The sequence below is a fragment of the Temnothorax nylanderi genome, unplaced genomic scaffold (genome assembly GCF_030848795.1).
Source record: "Temnothorax nylanderi isolate EJ_2023f unplaced genomic scaffold, tnyl_v1.0 TNYL_tig0049_pilon, whole genome shotgun sequence".
NCBI classification, from domain to species: domain Eukaryota; kingdom Metazoa; phylum Arthropoda; class Insecta; order Hymenoptera; family Formicidae; genus Temnothorax; species Temnothorax nylanderi.
In genome coordinates, this window is record NW_027249111.1 from 850,033 (window position 1) to 865,311 (window position 15,279).

Genomic DNA, 15,279 nt, shown 5'->3' on the forward strand with positions numbered 1-15,279 from the left:
TCATTAATATGTTGATTTGACATGATTGATCGTTTTGTCGCGTACAGTTATACTTCAAAGTATTTATAACAGGTTTAAAAATATGATTTTATATATATAGATATAATAGTAATTAAATGAGTCACGAACGTTTATTCATAAATTCATGCGAATAATATTATTAGACACAAAAGATTTAGCTCGACCGTATATTAGCACATTTCTTATTTACTTGATTGTTATCATAAACCTGTCATGACTTAATATGATTTATACACGTTTGCCTTTAAAGACGTTCTCTTTAATATTTATATTGTTGCGATAAATATTACTACATGCCTCAGTGGTCGAATTGATAAAGACATCCGTCCCCGAATAGTAGAGAGGTCCAGGTTTGAACCCTGGCTGGGGTAATATTTTTCGCAACATATTTATTACAGTGGTTTTAAAGATTCGTATTAGTATCGGTATTATTAAATTGATTATCAATTAAATTATGTGATTATATTATTATAGCTTCAGCTTGAGATTGCGTCCAGATCGACAGTAATGTCGCAAAGTTTGCTAAGCGAAAAATGTACATAAATTCATGAGAATAATATTATTAAGAGTAGATCCAGCCGTACATTTCCTATTTACTTGTTATTATAAACTATTTCGATTATATGATACTGTCATGTTTCGTTGCATTTATAAGTAGTGCTAATTTCTGCAGCGCAGAAAGTTTCGGTTATGCTTATACCGTTACTGTTAAAAGTTACTGATAAAAGTACCGATAAAAGATTCGAACATGCTGCAGCTATTATCAGTACTGCTTACAACATATTTTTAATCTTGCTTCTAATAATAACGATTCACATGAGATGCAAGGTGTGTGCTTTTCAGCCGTAACGTATTAATTTCAGCCGTAACGTATTAATGTAACGTTAAATCAACGTTACGTCCGCACAGACGTACCTACGTGCGCGATCGTAAATCATAATTCTATAATTTAAGTCAGCGGTGTAGTAAACAAGGAACATGTTATTTACGTACGTCATGTTCATTTATTCACGCAACCACAGAGCGTGAAGCACCCGGTGTCAGCAAAATGCGGAACATCTACTTCTTCATGCACGCAATTGAGGCATAACGCGCGTTACACGTGTTTGAAGTTTAAAGTTTGAATGATGATTTTTAAACACGCATACGCGTGCGTCACACTCTTTCGTGAATCAAAACTTTTTTGACCCGTGAAATTGTCTGCATAGTTAACGATCAAACCTCGATGTTACCGATAAAGGAGGGGGTTAATCAATGTTTTCTAATCATCTGTAGAGTCAGAGAGCTCTTATGCCTTCGAAGTTACGCAAAAAAGACGCGTATTACGTATGATATATTAAATATGCATAGAGTGCGAGGCGATTGTCGCATTGCGACTGAATAAATCATCATAGATATCTATTTTCTGCTCTGAATATTAACACAGGTACACACACACACACACATACATACACATTTGCGCGTACACGTGCATTCGCAACTACACCAGATTTTGAAAATTCTCGAAGATCACATTATATTTGTGCTATTCTTAAACTGTTTAAAAAAAATGATTGTTGTACATGTATCGATAATTCAATTTAATTATTTGATAATTCATTGAATCTATATATAATTACGTTATATACATATATGCAATCAAAAAATATTAGATCGTTTATTTATCTTGTTACGACGTCTTTTAAATCAAACTCACTTTGAGCGAGCTATGATTCACATCAGATTTCAGGATATAATACCTACTATTTATATTTTTGTTTGCCATGCTTCTTGTATGATATGTGTTAATATATGTTTTATATACACGCATATTTTTAATTCTTCGAACATTTTCTGTATTGCACAGTACAGCACAAAAATTTATAAATAGGATTTCTAAAATAGACTTTATTCGACAACGATAAAATAAACTTTGTTTGTCCTAGGAGCGTAGAATACAAAATTATAACAATTATAATGTTAATATCAAACATGTTAATATTTTGTGCACTCTTCTTTTACTCAGAATACATATATACATATATACATATAGCTATACATTGTAAGATCTATTTGAGATCGTTTTAAGATCTATATGTTGTAAGATCTTTTCGATTGTGCGATATTGTAATTATTATTGCAGAGTGTTTTTCGGAGTTCCTACCTACAGTACTAGAGGCAAATGCTTACGTAGATGCGCTTACGTGATACCTCGTAAGTGCTTGGAGCCAGAACTGATTAGACAAGAGCTCTTGTTAGCAATTATTGAAATATCAAGCAACCCTAAAGGGACATTTAAAGAGCAGGTGAATTTTGCAATAATATTTTAAACAAAATATTATTCGAGATAGAAGTTGAGAGTTTTTATTAACAGATGATCGTGCGTGTGAAATACAGTTCTACGCATAATTGCGAGTACATGATATTCCTCGATCATAACATCTGTAACATTGACCTGTGAAAATGTGTTTGTCACGGCCTCACATAGCCGTGGGCCTTTATTATCTCAATGTCTTATAATTTATATTTAATTAGGCGAAGAATTAATTCAAATGGAAATTATTACCTTTGCATTCGGTATAAGATTTTTTTCGCCGAAATGTAACACGCCGCACGCCCGTTAATTTCGCGCGCGTGCTCGTCACGGCGTTATTTCGACGGGGCAACGCGTTCGATATGTACATTAATGGAATCGCGGTAATCCGTAGTTTGCGAAATGGCGATCGCCCCGCGGGCATCCAGCTGCTTTAGTACGCAGTGTCAATTTAGCACGAAACAATTGGATCTTCGCGAACAAATTATTAATACGGTATACCGTGTGCCGTCGCGCGAAAAGTCGCGCCGATAAAGCGCGAAACGTCATTCCCTCGTCCCTCCCGCCCCTTCCGCGGGAGGCAATCACGATATAATAATATAATTGTATACGTGCGTGTATATAAAAGATAACGACGCCGTGCACTTAATTACAATTTACGCGCGCGTGTGCGAGTGTGTGAATACCGGCCAAACGAGTCAACGCTCTTTCGTTCGTTTGCTCGGCGGAATGTGGCCATTACCGAAATTAGCGTTGCCGATTCAATTATACGCGGTTATTATTACGTCGTTGGGTGAATGCGCGCGTGTCGAGTGCCGTGTGTTCGCGCGCGCCCGATTGTATGCGTTTGATGCATTCGAGATCAAAGGCAAATCGGCGATGCTGATATTTCGCGATGCCTCTAATGGGAGATCAGCTGAAATTTTATGACGCCGATTCGTCGAAAAAAACATGCATTACGCAAACGCGCGAGTGATAGCGTTATCGGATTTCTCGCAAAAATCCATAGATTTCCGAGACGCGATGGATTGCAGAGTTAATAATTGTTATCAGAATGTTAGAGCGCTCTGAAAAATTATGCCCCGGCAACAATGTCAAAGCTCCGGAAAGCTTTCATTTGACTATTGCCATCCGTCTCTAAGCACGTAGAGTTGATTTCGCGAAACTAACATAATTAGCTTAATGGAATCCTCGTGTTAACTTTGCTAAGTTAGAAACACATAAATTATACAGTGCAACGTAATCATTATATCGGGATATAACATAATTCAGCACTTGAAAGTGATAAAAAGAAGATAAGTTTGTATAAGCAATTTATTATATGTTGCGTAATTGGGAATATTTTTCATATTGTGAGAAAGTGTATTAATAGCAGTTTGCTCGCGCGACGCTTTAAAAACGGCAGAAACCGCAGCCGGCGCGTAACTCGCCCTGCACAAAATCGCTTTCGGAAATTATACGCCTGCCGCGAAGTCGGTCTCGGATTTATGCAGCTCGGACAATCGGCTGAGTCGCGAGAGAAAAATCGTCGCGCCTGCCCGAGACAATTCAACGAGTTTCGCCGAGCAGATCTTTTAATGCGTTCCATGTCACTGAGCGTGTCGATTATCTTTGCGATCTACCGCGACGACGGAAGCGCTCGCGATGCTAAATCAGCCAGATCGGTTGGCTTTCCGCCGCCCGCGCCGCGCCGTGAGACGTCCCGGACGAACCTTGAGGAGCGTTAATTCCGCGCGTTTCTTGCGGCGAATTCGCGCCGTTTCAGCGTGCGCGTATTTCGCGGGGGGACTCTGCTACGCTGACGAACAATAGGACTTCCGGCTCTTTTTCCGGTTTCTCGCGACCGCCGTGACGGACCAACGCAATGCAGCGCGGAGGCCTCCGATAAATTTCAACGCGCGCACCACCGCACCGACGCGTCGACGCTCGCGCATTTATAACGCATCCGCGTGCACCGTGCACGTTCCCGTTCGCAGGTGTGAGAAGAGTAAACAGACCCGCTTTCATTAACGTCGCCGTAATGCGTTAAGTGGAACGAAGTTCCTGATGTCGCTTTTGACAGGCAGTGTTTGAATAAGTCGCACGTGGAGAACGATAACACGCGAGATTCTCGAGGGATCTTGAGAAAAAATTCCCGTTGCTTCTTAAAATATTTAATTTATAGTTGCTCTCGTTTTTATTAAATCCGCTTAACTTCGTTTGGATCCATGTAATTAGAAAATTATCGGTCGACTGGGAAACGTTTCTCTCCTCATCTCCACGCTGGGCGAAATAATTTCTGGAAAGAGAGATATTTTATCATCTTCCCCTTGGACTATATTAGTTCTTTTCACAAAAGAGAATATAGAATATAGAATAACGGCATACATTAGCATATATTAACATATTAACAGATTTGTTTTTAATATAAACTCTGTGAGCAATAATTCAACATGAATAATCGATACATAAAATGCTTCGAGTGTCTACGAGCGTGTTCTTTAAGTGAAACGATGATGGAAGGACATGCATAAAAATACTGGCGCTTCCGCATGAGTCAACTTGTGATCGTAATTTTCAATTTGCCTCGCTGCAGGTTTCACGGGCAAATGCCAAAGTCCCGCTTTCTATTTTTACTACCGGCTTCGCGGGGAGCGCGTAAGTTCGGCTCGACCGCTCTCGTTAATTCCCTTAGGCACCGACACATGACCTCCAACGGTCTGTGACGGTAATTTCCGCGGCGTCTTGCACCCTCGAGTTTTCTTCTCCCTCCGCACAAGCCACGGATCTAATCGGGCTAGACGGCCTCTCTTTAAGACGCTGTCCAAACCAGCAGACGGCACACCGAGTACTACGGACGAAAAAGCGGCTCTTGCGTTTCTTGCGAGCAATTTAAGAGTTTCCTGTGGATTGGTGTGTGCGAGTGCGAGTGTACGTTCGTTTATCTTAATTCTAAGACGGGTCGGGAAAGAACGACGCTCTTTTGTTCCCGCGCTCATTTGTTCGGCGACACGAGAGCGCCGTCTCATCTTCCTCGTTAGCACCAGGTGTCTTTTGAATGCATTTTCCCCGATGACGCACCACGCTATTTGCGCAAATGCGTTTTATTTTCATTTTATACACGTGTCGGTATTTTTTTTCCTTGTCATTGTCTTTTCTTCCGGTTGGTACACGTGCCGGTTGTCATATCGTCATATGCTATACGCGCGAAGACGTTACGCGCGAATCGAATGCTCGAAGAAACCCACGCGTGATCGAGCAATTCTGATCAGATCGATAATCATCTCCACCCGGAACAAGCCGATGACGCGGCGCCACGTCGAAGCTCGCTGCAAAATTTCCCGTCGTAAAAGCGGCGAAGAATGGACCGTGATTTTATAAAACGCGTGTTACGTGGGCAATGATGCCATCGTCACGATGACAAAACACATATTACCGCGGCAAAATAAAGCCCGAACCGCGACCGCGTTCGCGTTCGTTAAGTGGACGATTGTTCATCGTTAATAAGATAAAAAAGAAAATGAGATTCCGGTTCGTTGAACCCTGTCAAATATAGTTGAAAATAAGGGCGGGTATTACATCCCTATCCTTGCCCTCCACCGCCCTATCACGCTTTTCTTTCCGTTTGTCACTGTAAAAAATCATTATCTGCGAAATAAAACGAATGTAAACGCGAGACAGGTTGTCGGAACATGTTTTTTACGCTCGTCACTTTTTTTCTTTTTTTTTCGTATATACTACATCGCGAACGAAGCGGATATCGACTGCATATCTATCATCCGTCTTCGCATTTCTGCCGGCAATACATACGGCGATTGATAATTATCGCTGGTTTTTTTTGTTCGTTTAAAGTTTTTACTACTTAATCACGCGCAATTTGCAATCCATTTATCAGCATGGCGCGGCGGTGCAAGGAGAAACAAAGAACAAGCGGAGGAGAATCGGGCGCCAAGTAAAATGGATGATGAGATATTAGCGCGTACAAGTAATGCATATATTAACGAAGTTCTTATCTTTTCTGAGCGTTTGTTTGTTTCTCCACCCCATGAAGTCTAAAACTTCCCTACGGGGATATGAGTAAACACTCTGAGCAACTTACGAGAAGAGGAAGCGAGAGAGAGAGAGAGAGAGAGAGAGAGAGAGAGAGAGAGAGAGAGAGAGAGAGAGAGAGAGAGAGAGAGAACGCGGGAACGCGGGAATTACTATTCGGAACTGCAAAGAGAGTCGTCAGTGGTAAGGCTGCAGTAATCAACGACATAAAATGCTTGAATGCCGTACAGTTTTCTCAAAGAAAAGGAGCAACGGCATACTATTTTTCCACATTTCTACACGCGTAATTCTTGCTCACACATTAATATTATTACGACCGCGTAACATTATTCCTAATCTTACTGCGTCCAAAAATATTACGCTCTACGTCGGATATTTTTCTAAATATAACAAGCTAATGGATGAAGCAACGAATACTGTGCTCATCCAATATAATTAGGTATGACCTTTAAACTAGATTAGATCAATTGGGTCAATTTAAAATTTCAATTTATAGCCGGAATGCAGAAAATAAATGCCTTTTATTAAATAGAATGATAAACATTGCAAGTAATCGAAACTTAAGAATTATTCAACTTTTAAATGATAACGGATAACTTAACGTAACGGATATCCTGCTAATTGCTTATGTTTTTCGCTGGTTTATTAATCCAGTATGCGGTAATTGGATTCTCTCTCATTCGATGAGTAGAGAGAATCTGCTTATTTAATAATTGCATAAGTTCTGCATAGGTTTCATATCATATGGGATAAACGTGTTTGGCTATTCAATTTATAAGGGATACCGCGCGGTTTACCTAAATGGAATGTATTATACCACAATCGTGCACGGGATCTCGTCACCATTACGAGACGCTATTACAGAATACATTGAAAATCTATAGCACAAGATACTTTTGCAATCTCGTTATTTACGAAAAGAATTTGTTCAGGTATTTTAATATCGTAGTCATTTAATGTGAGAAATTTAGCTTTATAAATAAATACAAATAGAAAGTGCAAATTGACAGTTATATTTATAACTGTGTAATTATAATTGAGTATTTTAAATAATATAGTAAATATAATATAATATAATAACGAAAATTCTATGACGGTAGCTACTTGCGTTATTAATTTGAAAAACGTAAAGCTCTGAGCTATTTTTTGAATATGCAAATAGAATATGAAAATGGAGTGTCGAATTAATTATCCTAATTGAACGCGCAGCTAATGACAGTAACGATAAGAATTTCAAGGTTTTTTTGGACAAATATATTGCATATGAACGCTGTTGATAAGTTTATCGCGATTGAATTTGTTGTAAAAATGATTTCGTTAGTTACGATGGAATGGATTTTCTCGGATTTAGAGAAAAAATATAAGTAACAGAAAAAAACGATCTGTGAATGCCAAAAAATGTGTAAAAAATAATACGATCTTTTCTTACTGAGATGCTGCATCGGATTTTCTTTCTTATGCTACTATTCTGCCGTAAATAGTTCGCGTATGTTATGCATGTCAATTAGCGAGACGCGGTAGCATTCTGTATCATTTGTGTTTCCATTTGTATCTCATTGTGTATTGTTGTTTCGCCATAATGTTAAGAAACGGCACAATTTCCTGCTGCAAGAACATATCTAAAGAGCATTGTTGCGAGCTGATGCATCGCTCGCAAAACGATTATTATTAGCTATGCTTGGCATACTTTTCGTCCTCGTTCGCGTGATACGCTCGTTAATTAACTTATGCACACAATTTCATGGTAGTTAGACACCGGAGAATACTGCCAGAATTTCTCCGGGCAGCCTCGGTCTCTCGGCATGGTTAAAATATTCGCGCGGGTCGACTTTGCCATTAACGGATAAAATAATGACCGACGAAACGCAAACTGGATTGATTGTTATCCTGGCAGTTAACAATGCAATTATCGGCTTTGTCGCCTTGACGCAGCGTTCAGATGTTACGTAAGCACGCACGCCGAAGCGCAAATTTCGAAATTATCGCACGTAGCGCATCGGCGCGCAAACACTGCTTTGTCATTCCAAGCCTCCTGCATTCAGGAATAATCCTTATTGTTGTTTCATGCTTAATAAGTCGCTGTCTTATCGGTCTTATCGGCGCTTAAAGATCGTAACTGGATTATATTTGACGAATTATTAAACTTGGACAACGTATTGCTCGTATAATGAGTACACGAATATGAATGTATGAAGGCATGAATTTATCTTATAGCTGTACTCTCAATGTATTTCACTTACTATTAGATGAATCAAATTTCTGTTCCGCTCTCTCTCTCTAATCCGCACAGGGCATCACGCCCAGCTCGTATTTTCCAGGAGACAGTCGTTCTCCATGCACCTGCACGTTATGAGCGTTAAGGCGAGCCCGTCGTTATGGGGCAGCCTGTACAAATAGCCCTCTCTTCTCTCCCTCCGTCTTTCTTTCCATTTTTTTTTACATCCCGCCTCTCCCTATTTTTTACTGGGGACGCATAACTCAGGGCGTACGACGCGCCGCTAATATCCATCGGTTTTATACACGCGTCGCTCGCCTTTAATGCTCGGTCAGGAAAAATGGAAGTGTCGCGTAAAAAAAGCATATCGCCGCCGTTAAATCCGCGACCCTGTTTATTGGTTAATATACACCGGCGGTCCGCGATGCAGGAAAGCATTCTCGACCGATGTTCTCCCGTCTCGTGGGATAACTTTCTCATTTATCTCAACTCCGGCGATTTCGTTTTACATATTTGTATGTGCTGCAGCTGTTAGATACGCACGATTTTAAATACAATAGTTAATGGCATATAAATCAGAGTGTCAGTAACATTCCACGCGCCGTCGCTCTTATCGGCTTCGCGGTTTTTCGTCAACAACGTGACAGAGGCCTAATGAAAAGAGGAATTACGAGTCCACGCGTAAGAAGCGCGGGATAAAAAACACGCGGTAATTCCCTCGCGCAAACGTCGCGGTATAGGACGGCGAAGGGAAAAGGACGAGAGAAACGGAGAAAGAGAGAGAGAGAATAAAAGAAAAGATCTAAAAGGCACCCTCCCGTGCTTGAATACGGCAAATCCCATCTTACGTCAAGAAGAAATAGCGACGCTACGAACGCGCGGTTACGCCGCCGACGCGGAAATACACGGACGTCAAAGGCTCACGAAGGAAGGGCTAAAAGACGCGTCGCGTCGCTATATACTGGCAGCTACTGGAGGCTGCACGCGGAAAACCGACACCGGTCGACGCCGTGCTCGTACATGTTCTTTTTCAGTACGTTCCAGGAGAACGTCGCGCGGCGGCTTCTCTGAATTCACCCCGGGCAGATTACAGTCGACGCTGAAAGCGCAAAGCGCGAGGCGACTCGATAAAAAGAGGGGGAGAATTTCCAAGATCGCAGCCCTACCTCCTTTTCAACCCCTTCGCGTTTTCTTCTTTTGTCCGCTGTAACTGTCGCGACGACTGCTCGCGAGAAAAACCGCGGAAGCCACGTCAATACCGACCGTTTCCGCGTCAACGTGACAACGGAAATTTGATCGCGTACCTTCCGTTTCGCGGGTCCACATTTCAGTAGCTAAATTTAGAAGAGTTAGATAGATTAAAATGACTGTAACAAAAAAATTGACTTCGTAAATTTTTATTAGAAGAACAAAAGTTTATAAAAATATAAATATTTCTAAAATATGAGTTTTGGAGGATTCTTACCTTTTCAAAAGTCAAGTCGAAAATGATAAATACTCTTTGCAACGTTTTCTTATCAAATCAAATGTTTTCATACGATTTCGAAATTAATCAATTTTTTGACGCAATCTCTTTGTTTTGTGCAAAGAAATAATATTCTGTAATTTGCTCGTTCTAATAAAAACCATGAATTTTAATTAATGACAGAAATTTATCTGAAGAGTATGCTACATTTAAGTAATAAAAAACGCAATATAATATTACAAAAGAAAAAGAATAATTAACAGATTATAGAATCTGACGAAAAAGACAGAGAGAGAGAAAGAGAGAGAGAACGGGAGGGGGAGGAATGTACCTAAAATCGCTGAATTTATCCCTGTGATTTTATTTCTTAGAAGGCTCACTTAACTGGAATTCTCTCTGATTAGGCAACCAAGATAGCTTGCATTATCTTGTTAGAAATATATTTGTAAGAATTAATCGCGAAGAAAGGATAAGTCAGCCAGTTGGTGTCGAAAGTATAGATAGATTTTGTAAATCCTTCCAACATTATTATCGTTTAATCCTTGATATTGCACAAACCTTTTTGATTATCTAGTAGAAAAATTTTGATATCAGATTGTGTACATTCGTGATTATGTATGATTAAGCACGCAAGTAAGATTGCGGCGGTTATTGGTGAATCGAAAGTTTTCGATCTACTACTATACGCACTTGTTGTCAAACTATTTCTCTCTCTCTCTCTCTCTCTCTGTCTCTCTCTCCAAGCTTCCTCCTTCGCTCATTCCGCGGTAACTCGGGAGCTTTGCTTAAGCTAAGCTTAAATAAGCAAACTGTCGCGTAGGTAGCTTCGGCCAACGTTCCCCCGCCCTCTTCATCAACTCCGTCCGAGCTCCGCAACTTTTTGGCGGATAGTCTGCGCTAACTGCCGAGTTAACTCACGAGGAATATTGCTGTAAGTCGTCAGCGAAGAAGCTACGAATTCCCTAATAACTTCTTGACTGCCCGTTAAAACCGAAGGTAAATAAGTTTCGCGACTACCGGAAACTTGGGAATGGTCGGGTGTCCAACTTGAAAAAAGTCCTCGATTGTTTTGCCAAAAGAAAAAATTTCATGCGGCGTACTTTTTATTTTCATGATAATTTATTTAAAAAATGATGCGTTCGATAGCATGATTAAAATTTGATTTGATTGGAGCAATATCGCATTAAATTAACATTGCTCCTCTGAAATAATATCCAATTCTTGTTAGTTTAAGCTTTAAATTGCGTTACATTATTAAGGATTTAAATTTTTAATTGTGTTCCGAGTAAAGTAATGTGATTACGTTAATCATTAAATCGATCTGTTCTCTTAACCATGCTAGGAAGTTTTTATTAAGATAAATTGATATACTATGTATATATAAAGTGGCACCGATTAACGCTTCTCCGCTGTCTTCATTAGCTCCATTCGCAATTAAGAACTCTGCGGAAAGTCGGCGCCAAGTATTGGATTATATTAGCGCGTGCTGCGGTGAGATAGTGAATAAAGGGAAGATTTGAGTCACCTACAGAAAAGTCTATTAAAATGAAGAAACAATATTATTCCATAATCAACAACTGTAACATCCAATTTTTGCGATATTCCAGTCAGTAGTACTTTCATTAAGCTCATAAATATCTTACACACAAATTATTCAAAAGAAAATTGACTATAAGAAGGTTATATGAAAGAAAGAATAAAACGATGGATTAATAATAGTGTAATATTTTTTTTCCATTTTATTAATTTTATGAAGAGCATCATCGCAGAGAGAATTACAAGTTTAGTACATGACAATGAAAAGATAACATTTTGCCGAACTGTGCATTCGCACACGAACTCGATGCCTCTAAAATATTTCGCTTATTTAACGAGATACATTGACGCTCGCCATTTCGTTATTTCGCGGGAATTTTCTGCGCTATCACTCGACAGGAAAATCGAGAAAACCGCGGAATAATCACGGAAATGCCGATAGAATCGCCGAATATGCGCCGATCAAATAATACCGCGATGCCCGGGGGAACGTGGAAAAGCTCTTGGACGACATCGTTCGGCCATCGTTGCGAGCGTGTTTCCGCAAAACCGGAAGCTGAGGCCCTCGCGGTAAGATTTGTAGGATGCTCCAAGCTGCGGTCCTCGGTTCTAAGTGTCCTTCCTTGTACAGCCGGAATTCTAATGGCGCGCAGCCCTTAGCGTCCCTTATGTACGTATAATAGCAATAGATATGTACATAATATACGAGACGGGCGTATAATATTCCGAAAGAATAAATTTTCTTCTTTGAATCCCCAGGACGACGTTCTCCTGAAACAAAAGAAGGCGGGTTCACGGATTTAATTAAATATCGACGCGATCTTCAAAGTACCGTTATGAAAAGATTCCGAGGGATAATCATCTGCGCCATTAGCAGAAGAGCGTATTATTGCGTTTATCTCTGGAATTCGCGACGCGGGATTGCGTCGGATTGCGAAAGAGATATAAAAATGATCGCGTTCACGTGTTACGCGTACAACGGTTTCCTCTTCCTTCCTCTATGTCGGTATCGAATGGAAAGCGCGATATGATCACGGCGTGTGTAAGTAATGGGCGCATTACTGTACTCTCCACTAAGCTCCGCGCGCGGTGAGGATTATAAACGCCTGGTGTATTGCATGTGCCGTACATAAATGATGCACGCGGCATGCACGCCACTCAAGCTATGCCCGCGGTCAGAATAGCCTGAAATATTTAATGGCCGCGTGATTATTTCGCAGCGGATTTTACCACGCCGGCGCCACGCGAAAGTATAAATCGGTTTACAGCTTATTAAATCTGGTTTTACATCCGCCATCTATCTCGGACCGGGACGTCGTTTCGCTGTCCCTTCTCCTCGGTTCCGGTTGCCGACGCGAACAATATCTCTGTGCACCTGCAATTTTTATGATCGATAGCGTGTTACATGGATTTTTCTTCTGCGAACGTCTACCTACTGTGCCTCGTTAAGTTCAACGTTCGCCATCGTATGCGTGAATAAGTACCTCCAATTTCCAAGCGAATTTAACGAATTCGGTGATTTATTAGAAATACGTTCACGTATCAAGACTATTAAGAGTATGAGCTGAAACTTTGCTGTGTGCAGAGCATCCTTCAATGAACGCACAAAATACTCGATACATATTATTTTTATTGCTACTAAAAGATATATGGAAAATATATATTATTTAAATAAATCGTAATCGAGAGAGAGAAAGAGAGATAAAACATTAATGCGTTTCGTGTTTTTTTTTCCAGCGACTCATATCGGAAATAACATCTTGAGGAAGATGCACATTCAATAACACTCCTGTTTATTTAATAAGTGACCATCCACCATCGCATTAAAAGGCTGCAGAGCACGTAAAGGCGGTTAGTAAACGCGTGATGTGGCAACCAACTAGGTGCAATTTAAAAAATCGAAGACAGTGTTTCTCCATTAATGGAGGAACACATCCTCCAGCAGTTTTGCGAAAAATCAAGAAGAGCGTACGTATATCGAAATAGCTCGAGGGCTAAGCGGGACAACATCGCGAGGACTTCCCCGAGATAATATTGTCTTTGCGGTCCTCGCCGAGCTTAGTGACTTCGATGCCGGGTTTAAGAACCGAGCACACAACCGAAGAACCTCGTGCTCCGGGTGTTTTCACCCGTAATATTTGAACTGCTTCGAGACCCCAACATCCCCGCAGCGAGCGCGCGCGGATTGCCCTGTACTTAGAAGACCAATAAAAATATCGACTACATCCTCGCGCACGCAACGGTTATAACCGTACGCGAGCACTTCGACATTTGTTGAAAGGCTTGTAATTGGACGTTTAACGCGTTATTGCTACCGTATTATCGTATCGTATCATACTGTTCACATAGACAATTTCGTATCTTGTTTTCTATGCGGAATTGTACTATTACGCACACAAAATAATAGAGTATTAATTATCTCTCTTTCTCTCTCTCATTCTCCTTCTCTCTTTTTCTTTCCCCCTTTTAACCTTTAATAACATCAATTTCGCAATTACGATTTATATGGAAGTTCAATTTGAATGTATATATAATTTCATCGGCAGATTTTATTCTCTTGTTGTTCAAAACGTCTATTTATATATGACAATTAGCGCGCGGTCACGTGATCCTGTTGTTAATTGTAAGCGCATACCTATCCCGTGAATAGCCCAAGCCTATTAATCGATCGGGGTTGCAATGACCGAACGGAAGTTTCGTCTAGCCGCAACCCAGCCTGGTTAGGGTTCGATTGGTACGTGATTAAGCCTAATCGCGAAACTCGAATCGCGGCTCGGCCGCTCGTTGCGACTTAAAGCTCCTTTAATGGCGGAAGAGGAGAAATTACGCGCTCCAACATCGGCATCTGATGCACCGATGTGGGTTAACGAGCGCGAAACGCGAGGCGCGAGGCGCGAGGCGCAAGGAGGTATCGTGCTTCGGATCTGAAAACTACGGAAGAGCAATTCGAGGGGGTAAAAGTTATGGGCTCCGTGGGATCTCCTTCCGTGGATTTCGCGGGATCAACGATGTGCCGTGCATCGAACTCGCTTGGGAGCTCCCGCGGCGAAGATCGCGCGGCTTGCTCGAACAAGAAGAAGTCCTCTAACCGCTATCTCTCTTCAGAGCGAGATCGTGGCGTCGCGATAGCTACACCACCAACCAGTCGCGGTGACAATTCGCGGCTAAATCCCAAGGATTTTGCTCCAGAATGAAAAAAAGAAAGCGCGTGAATCGTGGAAACAGTTGTCTCAAACCACGTTTTCACCGCCGCGCGCCGTTAACGTAGCACGGAATTATCACTTTGTTTTCCAGATATCAAGAACTGAATAGTTGCTCAGGAACTTTAGCGACTGTTGTCAATAATGAAAATAATAAAAACAGAAATAAAATGCAAGTTTTTGCTTCCACGGGTTTTTTCACAATTTTTCTGCTTTTTCCTGTTAACGATATATTTGATCCAGTTATAAGAATTTTTATGCGAATGCCAATTTTGCTTTAATAAAATGCGATTTAAAAATATTATATCGTTTTCAAGTGACTCTGCGTTTTATTTCCGTCCGTGCTTACAACGGCCGCGGCCGCCTCGCGCGGCAAATCCCCGATCGACTGTTCGAATCACGTCCCCCGTAATTTTGCTAATTACTCAGGGGTTATCTCGTTCGCTCGCAAGAAGGTGCCGGCGCGGCGCGGCGCGGCGCGGCGCGCGTCATCCGACCGATCGATCAATAACGCAAAACG

The 15,279-nt window shown here is 41.0% G+C and overlaps 1 protein-coding gene and 1 long non-coding RNA gene across 2 annotated transcripts in view; one reads left to right on the forward strand and one right to left on the reverse strand.

Moving 5' to 3' along the window:
- The window catches only part of LOC139772434 (kin of IRRE-like protein 1), a 346,418-nt gene that overhangs the window by 116,270 nt on the left and 214,869 nt on the right, over positions 1 to 15,279 (forward strand). The window lies entirely within an intron of this gene.
- The window catches only part of LOC139772437 (uncharacterized), a 120,129-nt gene continuing 116,582 nt past the window's right edge, over positions 11,733 to 15,279 (reverse strand). Inside the window, exon 5 of the long non-coding RNA XR_011718127.1 lies at positions 11,733 to 12,330. This is a non-coding gene — a long non-coding RNA (uncharacterized lncRNA). The remainder of the gene's footprint in view (positions 12,331 to 15,279) is intronic.